A 9407-nucleotide genomic window follows, 5' to 3' on the forward strand; every position below is an offset into this window, starting at 1 on the left:
TTGGTATTTATAAATACAATTGATGCCTTAACCGCTTGACGAGCAAGTGGCAAGAACCAAGACCAATATCAAGAAATGGATGCCAACTGGAGAAGTTAGTTGGCACGTGATCTTGATGTCATAATACTCCCCCTCAAGTTGGAGCAGGAGGTTGAATGCCCAATTTGGATAAGAGAAAAGCAAATTGATCATGCCCCAAGGCTTTCGTGAACAAATTAGATGGTTGTAACTTAGAGGCAATGTGATTTGTCGCAATGGTGTGGGCTTGAAGATGAGAATGGACAAAATGACAATTAATCTCTATGTGCTTTGTCCGTTCATGAAAAACTGGATTGGCGGCAATGTGTAATGCAGCCTGTTGTCACAGAAGAGCTGCATGGGCTGTGAATGTTGTAGTCCAAGATCAACAAACAAGCGTTTAAGCCAGAGTAACTCACTTGTAGCTGCCACCATTGATTTGTATTCAGCTTCGGCAGAAGAGCAAGAGATGGTTGGTTGTTTCTTGGATTTCCATGACAGAGGGGAGGAACCCAAAGTTGTAAAGTAACCGGTTGTTGACCGTCTTGTTGATGGGAAATTTGCCCAATCTGAATCACAGTATCCTCATATGAGAAGATCAGATTTAGAAGATTCAAAAACTGTTGGTATTGTTCCATTGTGAGGCTTGCTATCGGTGAAGAATCAGAAGTGTTTGAAGTATGTAAGCTTGACCTCGGAGTGTTGGTGTTATTCTTTTCTTGATAATGGGTTTTCTTCATGCCGGATCTTCCCTTTAGATCCCAACCAGGAGGATAACCAATGAGTTCGTAGCAGCGATCTTTGCTGTGTCCTGTCTTTTTGTAGTGATCACAACAGAGCTTTGGTTGATCTTTGGCAAATTGGCATTCTTGGAACCACCTTTGGCCTGATCAGTTACATGGAAAACTATTGCTTCAATTGTTAGGCTTTGTTGCCAAGTAACCAACTGACGTTTCTCCTCTTGTGTAATCAAGGCATATGCCTTGCTCACATATGGGAGTGGCTCCATTCCAAGATTGTTGGAGCGAACAGTATTGAACCGGTCATTAAGACCCATGAGAAATTGGTAGATGTGACCCTTCTCGCATTTTGCTACTAGATCTTTCATCACACCACGGGTGCAACAAGTACAGACTGGCACTGGAATATAAGTTGAGAGTTCATCCCAGATCGCTTTCATCTTCATGTAATACATTGAAATAGAGAGGTTGTCTTGTCTGAGTAGAGCTAATTCCTGTTTTAAATTAAAAATGCAAGGAGCATTTCCCTACGAGAATCTCTCTTCGAGATCTAAACAGATTGCGCGAGAATCATCCATGCAAGCAACGCTGTCATGTAATTCTCTAGTCAAGGCATTGTAAATCCATGATATGACCATTGAATTACATTTCTTCCAGGCAAAAAGCTCTACTGGTTTTGTTTGATCTGGCTTCAAGATTGTGCCGTCAATAAAACCTATCTTATTTTTTGCCCAAAGAGCATTCGTCATTGCTCTTTTCCAAATCGGATAATTGTCACCGTTCAGCAAAGTGGTGACCAACACCATGCCAGGATTGTCTGAGGTGCCAAGATAGTATGGAGACATAGGATTAGAGTAGTCTGTGTCTTTGATGTCCGTGTTTCTACACGCCTTGCTTCTAACAACCATCTTCTTGTGATCTGAAGAAGAGCAGAGTCATCAGCGTTATTGAAGAGACCAAGATGCAACAATGGATTAATAAATACAATGAGCAAAAGTGTAAAGCTCAACGCAACTTGTGATGAGAAAGAAACTTTGTTATCTTGTCTTATTGGTACAAGAGAGTATTTATAAATACAATTGACGCCTTAACTACTTGCTGAGCAAGTGGCGAGAACCAAGACTAAGGTGGCGTTTGATTGCACTTTTCAAATGTCTGAATCTGAAAATGTTGTTTTTCAGACACCACTTGCGTTTGGTATGCCTTCTTATTACAAATCTGAAATTGGATTTTAGATCTTAATTTCTAAGAGGTGGAGCGGCTACTTAATGTGGTCAGACATAATTCAGAGGTGTGTAAAAGACATAAGTGACCTTAAAAAAATTTTAATATTACATGTTTTGTCCTTCATCTAACTTGAATCGAACTCTCATTGTGACCTAACAAAGCTCCACTGCCACCACCGTCATTGCACTCTCTCTATCTCTCTCTCATGTATTCCCGCCACCGCCGCTGCAACTTGTAGTGGCTCTCTCTCTCTCTCTCTCTCTCTCTCTCTCTCTCTCTCTCTCTCTTTCCCTATCTTCCCGCTTCTTGCCACCAGTGAAAAGATTCTTGTGCGAGTCTTGGCACCTAAACTGAGAAGAGGATGCCCCATATTGGATGTCTGCCTTCCAATGGGATTCTGGTTTAAAATTGAGAAACAAGTACCGATGGACGATCGTTGTTGTTCAGGTCTACCTAGCTGGCAGAGAAGACAGAGAATAGGGGGTCTGTGACCTACCTTGGGGCACTGCAACTACAGCGGAATCTGACGGGCGAACAAAAATAGGGAGAAGAGAGAGGTGGAAGGGAGAGAGAGATATGATGGGCAAACAGAAGAGGGAGAGAGTGGAAGAGAGGGACGGGTGGAGAACTGCCGCTGCTTGAAATTGCAGTGGCGAGATGGGGGAGGGCGAATTGTTAAGGAAGAAGGAGGAGGAGAAGATAAGGAAGAAAGAGTTAGAGAGAGACGTCGGCGAGAAAGGAAGGGAGAAATGGCCTAGAGAAGACGTGTAGCCGCTGTCGAGTTTGAATCCGTCGCTGTAACACTTGCAGCGGCGGTGATGAAAATAGGAGAAGAGGAGGAAAATGCCAGGAGGAAGAAGAAGAGGAAGGAGAGGGAGAGAGAGAGAGAGAGAGAGAGAACGGACGGAGACCTACTATTGGTTTGCCACCGCTGTCGAGAGGAAGGGGTGAGTGCACAATGTCGAACAGTGTATTCCGGTGAATCTGAGAAGGTGAAGAAGAAAGAAAGAAAAAAGAATACAGAGGAAAGAAGGAAGAGAGAAAGAGAGGGAGGCCGAAGATGGGGGTTTGCAGCGACAATTCTCTCTCTCTCTCTCTCTCTCTCTCTCTCTCGCTCCCTGTCTTCCTGCCATCGCCACCGCCACTACAACTTCCAACAGTAGCAGTTGGGCGAGTAATAATATTAAAATAATAATAATTATAAATTATTTTACTAATTATTAATAATTTTAATCTTTTTATTAAACATTAATTATTTTTATTAACTAGTAATCTTTAATTATTTTATTAATTTTTATTTATGTAAATTATTAATTATTAATTATTTTAATATTTTTATAGTCATTAATTATTTTTTTATTTTAATTGTTTCATTTATTAATTAGTAATTATTAATTTATTATTTTTATTTGTATTGTTTCAATATTATTTTTTAGGTTGAAAAATATTTTTTATGAGATAATGCAAATTTAACTCAACATTTCCAAATAGTATATTCTAGGGGTAAAATAGTAAAGTCAGTAAATTTCAGATGGTAAAGGGTTGATCCAACACAAACAAACTTATGGATTCAGAGCCTGTAAAAAGTAGAAAAGCAAGTATGCTTCTTTTCATATTTCAGACAAAAAATACCTTTTTTAACTTTTCAAATCTAAAATTTTAGATTTATCAAACGTCACTTAAGATCAAGAAATGGATGCTAGCTGGAGAAGTTAGTTGGCACATGATCTTGAAGTCGTAATAATAAAAGTGGAAAAGAAGGGAAAAAAAAACACACATTCAGCAAGAAGATAACAAGTTAGTTCCAAATGTTTTAGATGGATGACAAACTCTTCATATCCGCTATCTATCATTTATTTGTGGTTGGTTGGAATGTGTGGATTGTGAAGACTGAAGATGATGGAGGTATAACCATGTGGCTTTTTGTGTAAATATTGGAGCCCTTAGTCTTGAGTGTTGTTTGTGTTAATCAAGTGTTTCATCTCTTTTTTTTTTATCTGTTACCTTATGCCTGTTAGTGCTGCCTTTAAAGTTGCAAGCTGTAGTTTGATGAACTCCGATATATATCATATCTTCCTACTCCTTTGATATTTGAAATTGAGCCAATAACACCTCCGAAGCATATATTCCTTATGGCTTCTAATGTCGCGCAACCTGGATGCTCCCTCGTGTGCGGTGACTCGCACTCCGACTGGAAGTCTATCTGGTCGGGCTGAGCTATGAGGGTCGAGTTGACGTTTGGATGACCGAGTTGATTTATGTTACAAGGAGTAGAAGGTGAGAGTGTCCGGGTGTCTTTTACCTGGGGAGGGCACTCCAATGCTTAAGTCAGTAGGTATTCGAGAATTCTTAAGAGGTGGAGAGAGCTCTAGAATGTTTAGTGTGCATACCTTTTTGAGTGGGATCGGGCGCCTTTAATAGGTCCCAGGGCTCAGGGTCCTCTAGGGAACGGTCTTGAGCTCCCTGTGGGGCCGTTTCCATTTTTCCTGGTGCGTTAATGTGTTAGTTGCGAGTTCTTCGTGGCAATTACAGTTTGTTTGAGTAAAGTCGAGGCATGCGACATGGTGAGACATTCTAACGATTGCGATAACAGCGCCTTTGGTAGCGAACTGCTAGGGACGGGTAGTGAGCTCTCCCTTGCAGGTCACCGTAGCTCCTCTTAGCTCAGCCGGCTCGTAGGACAGGTCACCGTAATCTTACGAGTTCTACCAGCTCAGCCTTACCGAGGTGGAGTTTGGGTTGAGCGAGGTGTTCCAAGCTAACTTACTGAGCTGGTCCGCTGACTCAATGTCGGGGTGTCAATCGGGGGCCATGTGTCGCCACTTGATTGGGAGGACCAAATTATCCCTCATCAGCTTCCTCTGTCGTCCATGCTCTCACTTGTAATGGTTTTACACTAGCCACAGCCAGATTGTTGGAGTGATCATAACTAATTCAAAGGGTTCAAGAGCCGACCAAGAGTGGAATCAAATCATTGCCACCCCAGTAGGGGTGTCAATGGACCGGTTTTGGGTTTGACTCCTGCCAAATCAAAATCAATTTGGATGGATTGAATGGACCAATAAGACATATTGAATTTGGATGGATTGGACGGAGTGATATGACATATTAGATTGGACTTGGTCCGTCCATAATGAATTTATATTGGATTGAGCCAATATATGATCCATTTATAGAAGATAAGAACATAGGTGTCAATGGACCGATCCAAAATGGTCCAAAATATTCATTGTACTAGATTGGACCAGGTCCATTTGTAATGAACTCACATTGGCTGGATCAGATTGCACCAAATCTAGTCCAATTGACACTGGTACACCCCGATACATCAAACTGGAAGAATGAAAACCCACGTACAAAACAGTAACCAAGGCCAGTTGCCCCCCGTGGTAATAGTTGTCTGGTGCTGTCTTTTGCACGCAGAGAATGGGGCATATTCCAGGTGGTGAACCATGTATGGCATCCCAAGCGATTGAATGAAATCAATTATGAGGGTTTCAAGAGCCTTCTTCAACCCACCCATGGCGGAGAAGCTTAAGTACGCCAACAAAATTCGGTTTGGAGGAAGCTGCCAAGGAGACTAGAGAGTAGCTAGCTTCCGGAATACTTGCCACCATTTCATGGTTACGGCTACCAGTGTATAGTGAATGGCTGGTGGGATGCTTGGGTTAGGGCTTGGAGGAGAGGAGGTCTCTGATGTTGTGTTTGGTTTGGAGGAAAAAAGTAGGGAAAGGAAAGGAAAGGAAAGATAGGGAAACTTTTACAAACTTTGTACGGGCCTATCTTTCCCTTCCTTTCCCTACCTGGTGAGGGAGTTCGAATGATTTTGTCTTTTTTGGGTGGTTCAGTTAACAGCTGAACACCCATTAACTTCACCGTTTGCTCACATTTCCAATATGTTGCATTTGTATTGGCGGGTTCACGCTTCCTGTGCACAGGATGTGAACTTAGTGCCTCTTATATGTGATGTGACAATATGTTATTCCCTATGCCATGAAACATTATCTATACTAGCTATAAGAGTGAATGTCCTTCTTTCTGGAATTTTCATTGGACATCTTTTACCCCTTATCTAAACAGCATATAATGGGCATAAAGAGGGTATATATGTCCTTTACTCTCACTCTAAAAACTATCCACTCATAATTGTTCAAAAAATGCCTATGAATTATAAATAGTTTTATCTTAGAGATACTGCCACATGCAAATACGTGTATATATTTACTAATAGCTTAAAACATCCCAATACCAAAAGCCATGCAAAATATTGGTAATAGGAGATTAAAAGGTCTTGGGATGTCAAATTAGTTGGACTGGTCATATGCTTAAAATACAGATCTATCGCTATTAGCCTTATATGGCAACAATTAATATTAGTAGTTGAAAACCAATTATGAACGCATGACAAAGTTTTTGGGGGTCAAGATTTGTTTTGTGCATAGAGGGTGGAAAGAAAAATAGTCCTTTCTAGACTCTAGCTAATTTACCATATTAAAGATTCATCATATAATTCTTTACTAGAAAAAACTTTTTTCTTGATATCTATTATCATTAAGTAATTAATAAAAGACACTTGTTATATATCTATGTATGGTTTGAAGTATATATATCCCACAAGAGCTTCCCGTAGAGCTAAAAATCAAGCAATTCATTTGGAGGCATTGTTTGAATGGAATTGCAGTTAAGAAGGGAAGTCCATTCTTCATGCCCTCCTTCTCTTTGAAAAGGCCAAATGCATTTGGCCAGGCTCAGGGGTGGGAATAAATCCGGAACGAAGTCAAGGCTTTAGTTTGTTTGGAAATTGGTTTAATAACTTGCTGTTATCTCTTGGAATTGGTTAATATTTCTTTGACTGACTTTATGGTTTATTTGAAAGATAGAAATGGATTTTATTTTGAGATTTTTTTTTATACTTCCCCCTTTGTTGTAATTGGCTCTATTCGCATGTCAATTGAGGTTAGGGAAATCTCTTTTCTTGGAGAGGAGATTGGTAAGTTGTTCATAGGGCATGGAGTCAGGAAGGTCTCCTTCCAACCACCTTCAGTTGGTTTTTGTAAATGTAATGTCGATGGTAGTTTTTGAATTCAAGCAAAACTGTTGTTGGATTTATGTTTTTAGAGATTATGAAGGTTTGTGTTGGGGAATTGGATGTGGGGCTTCTAGTGGGTGAAGCAAAAGTTTTGTTTGAGGCTGTTTTATTCATTGTGAACATCAATTTAGACAATATTTTGTTTAAAACTGACAATTCCCAGTTGGTTTCCTATATTCATGGTGAACAAGACTCTTGGCATCAAGATATCTTTTTTATTGGCAAGGATATAAAGCTCTTGTGTGCAGGTAAGTCAGTTAATTTTCTTTAGGCTGTACGTAGAGGGCAAAACCTTATATTTTGTATGTATTTGCACTGTACATATTTATATTTGTACGAGGCTTAGTATTGTTTTGTTTGGTCTATTTTCAAAGGATTTAAAAATAATTAGGAGTAAAACAAAATATAAATGCAATGCAAATTTAATAATAATAATAATAATAATGAAACTCAATGTATCCCCCCTTTTGTTACCTTAATTCAATAATTCATAACAAATGGGAAATTTAGGAGGATGTAGCCCATAAAATTAGAGGAAGGCCAAATGGAGGAATGCATTTAGAATTATATATTATAGATAAATACCACTTCATCTAGAAGGCAAATATTATTGAACAATTAATAAGATCAACTACATCGTATGGAATAGAGTGTTGAGAAGTTAGAATCAGCATATCTAAAAATTGAATATAGCAAAAATACAATTGCTCAAATGGATGTGGTAATTCTTAAGTTGAACAGGGTTAGAAATAAAGTTATTATGAAGGAATAAATGATAAAGACCATCTATGACAGAAAAAGTGATAAGTTACAAACTTAAAGAACTAGAAAAAGTAATTCCACTTGTAGTAGGACAAAGCTTAGATATGATGATGATTTTTATATGATATGTGGTACAAGTGAAATAGCTGAGTATCGTGTTGTTTCCTTCCATAAATTTCAACCGCATTTCTATCACTTCCCTACCAAAAAGCAGAAAAATAATTATAAAGAGAATTTAGCTACCATTTTGGACCAATTCAGAGACTGTCCAATCTGTTCTAATCTGGTCCATTGACACCTATGTTCTTATCTACTATCCAGGTCTAATCCAAAATGCCATATTGATCCGGGTCCGGTCCATCCAAATTCAATGTCTTATTGATCCAATAAAATCTATGATATTTTATATTATCCAATAAAAAGGAAAGAACAAAATTTTAGAGATAACTTCTTTTATGTGCTTTGTTTCCAATTATACATTCTCAATATATATTTTACAACTTATTTACAATCATTTAAATTTAATTTTGTATTTAATATTACTATTATATTTAAGCCCAAATACCTTTATGCCAAAAACTGCGAATTTGGGTTGCGACGCGAGGATTTGCAATTACATGAATTGAATTTCTGCAAAGAAGTTCGAGATCTATAATGCGTTAAACAAATAGTCTGGTTCCTTAGGCCCTTGCCTCTTTTAGGTTTAGAGAATTTTAACGAAAAACTTAGCCGAGGGCTGACGCCCAAGCGCAAATGGATGAGGAGTCTTGTGTCTGCATTTCATTTGATGCCAAATATCCCATCAACAGATTTCGCAATGGATCAGTTTATGTCGATAATGGTGGAACGCTCATCTAAAACTTAAGCTCGACCCCAGAGTCGAAATGTCTTCAACACCAATTCCCTGTAGCCCTCCATATCATGTTTATATGAAGCTCTAAAGGAGTCCAGTCCAGTCCAGAGTACCAGACAGTTTTGGGTTGAAAATGTAGACACCGATAGACGCAAGCTGAAGGGAAATCAATGCAGCAAGCCTGGAAGGTGACCTTCTATCAATATCTGAGAAGGGCCTCTAGAAAAGGCTAAATCCTATGCCATTTCCTCTCTTCTTCCCTTCTCAAAATAAACACCTTTCTTTATTCTAATAACGGAAGATTGAAATTACTTTTTTTCAGTTTTCTATAAAGAAAAAGAAGAAAAAGGAGAAGAACAGGGAAATGAATGTGAGAAGTTCGGTAAGCAGATTAGTCGACTGAGAGGGATCTCACGACAACCGGCCAGTTAACTTCTCTCCCGTTGATCGATTTAGCTACAGCCACTTTGGCGATTCAAGAACAAGGGTATACCGCACCCTTCTCTTGGTACATGTAGCATCGCGCATAAATCAAGGCACAGACACAGTTGGAAACGAAAGGTAAATCATCTTCGATCAGAAGCAAAAACAACAGCACAGAGCAAGGAATTCATCATGCCCTCAATACCAATTACCCATAACTACGAACTCCAAAAGAAGTCGGAACCCTAAACCCTCTAATGAACAGAGATAAGATGCGCGTTTAAGAGATGTGAAA

General features: G+C 39.1%; 1 non-coding gene across 1 annotated transcript; it reads right to left on the reverse strand.

Annotated features, from left to right (window-relative positions):
• Nucleotides 1-9055: 9055 nt before the first annotated feature.
• LOC148803371 (small nucleolar RNA snoR109) lies at nt 9056-9154 on the reverse strand. Its single transcript, XR_016081774.1, has one exon. It is a non-coding gene; the product is annotated as a small nucleolar RNA snoR109 (small nucleolar RNA).
• Between the last annotated feature and the right edge of the window lie 253 nt (nt 9155-9407).

This window comes from Nelumbo nucifera, chromosome 1 (assembly GCF_055504915.1).
Source record: "Nelumbo nucifera cultivar China Antique chromosome 1, China Antique-T2T, whole genome shotgun sequence".
Taxonomy (NCBI): Eukaryota; Viridiplantae; Streptophyta; class Magnoliopsida; order Proteales; family Nelumbonaceae; genus Nelumbo; species Nelumbo nucifera.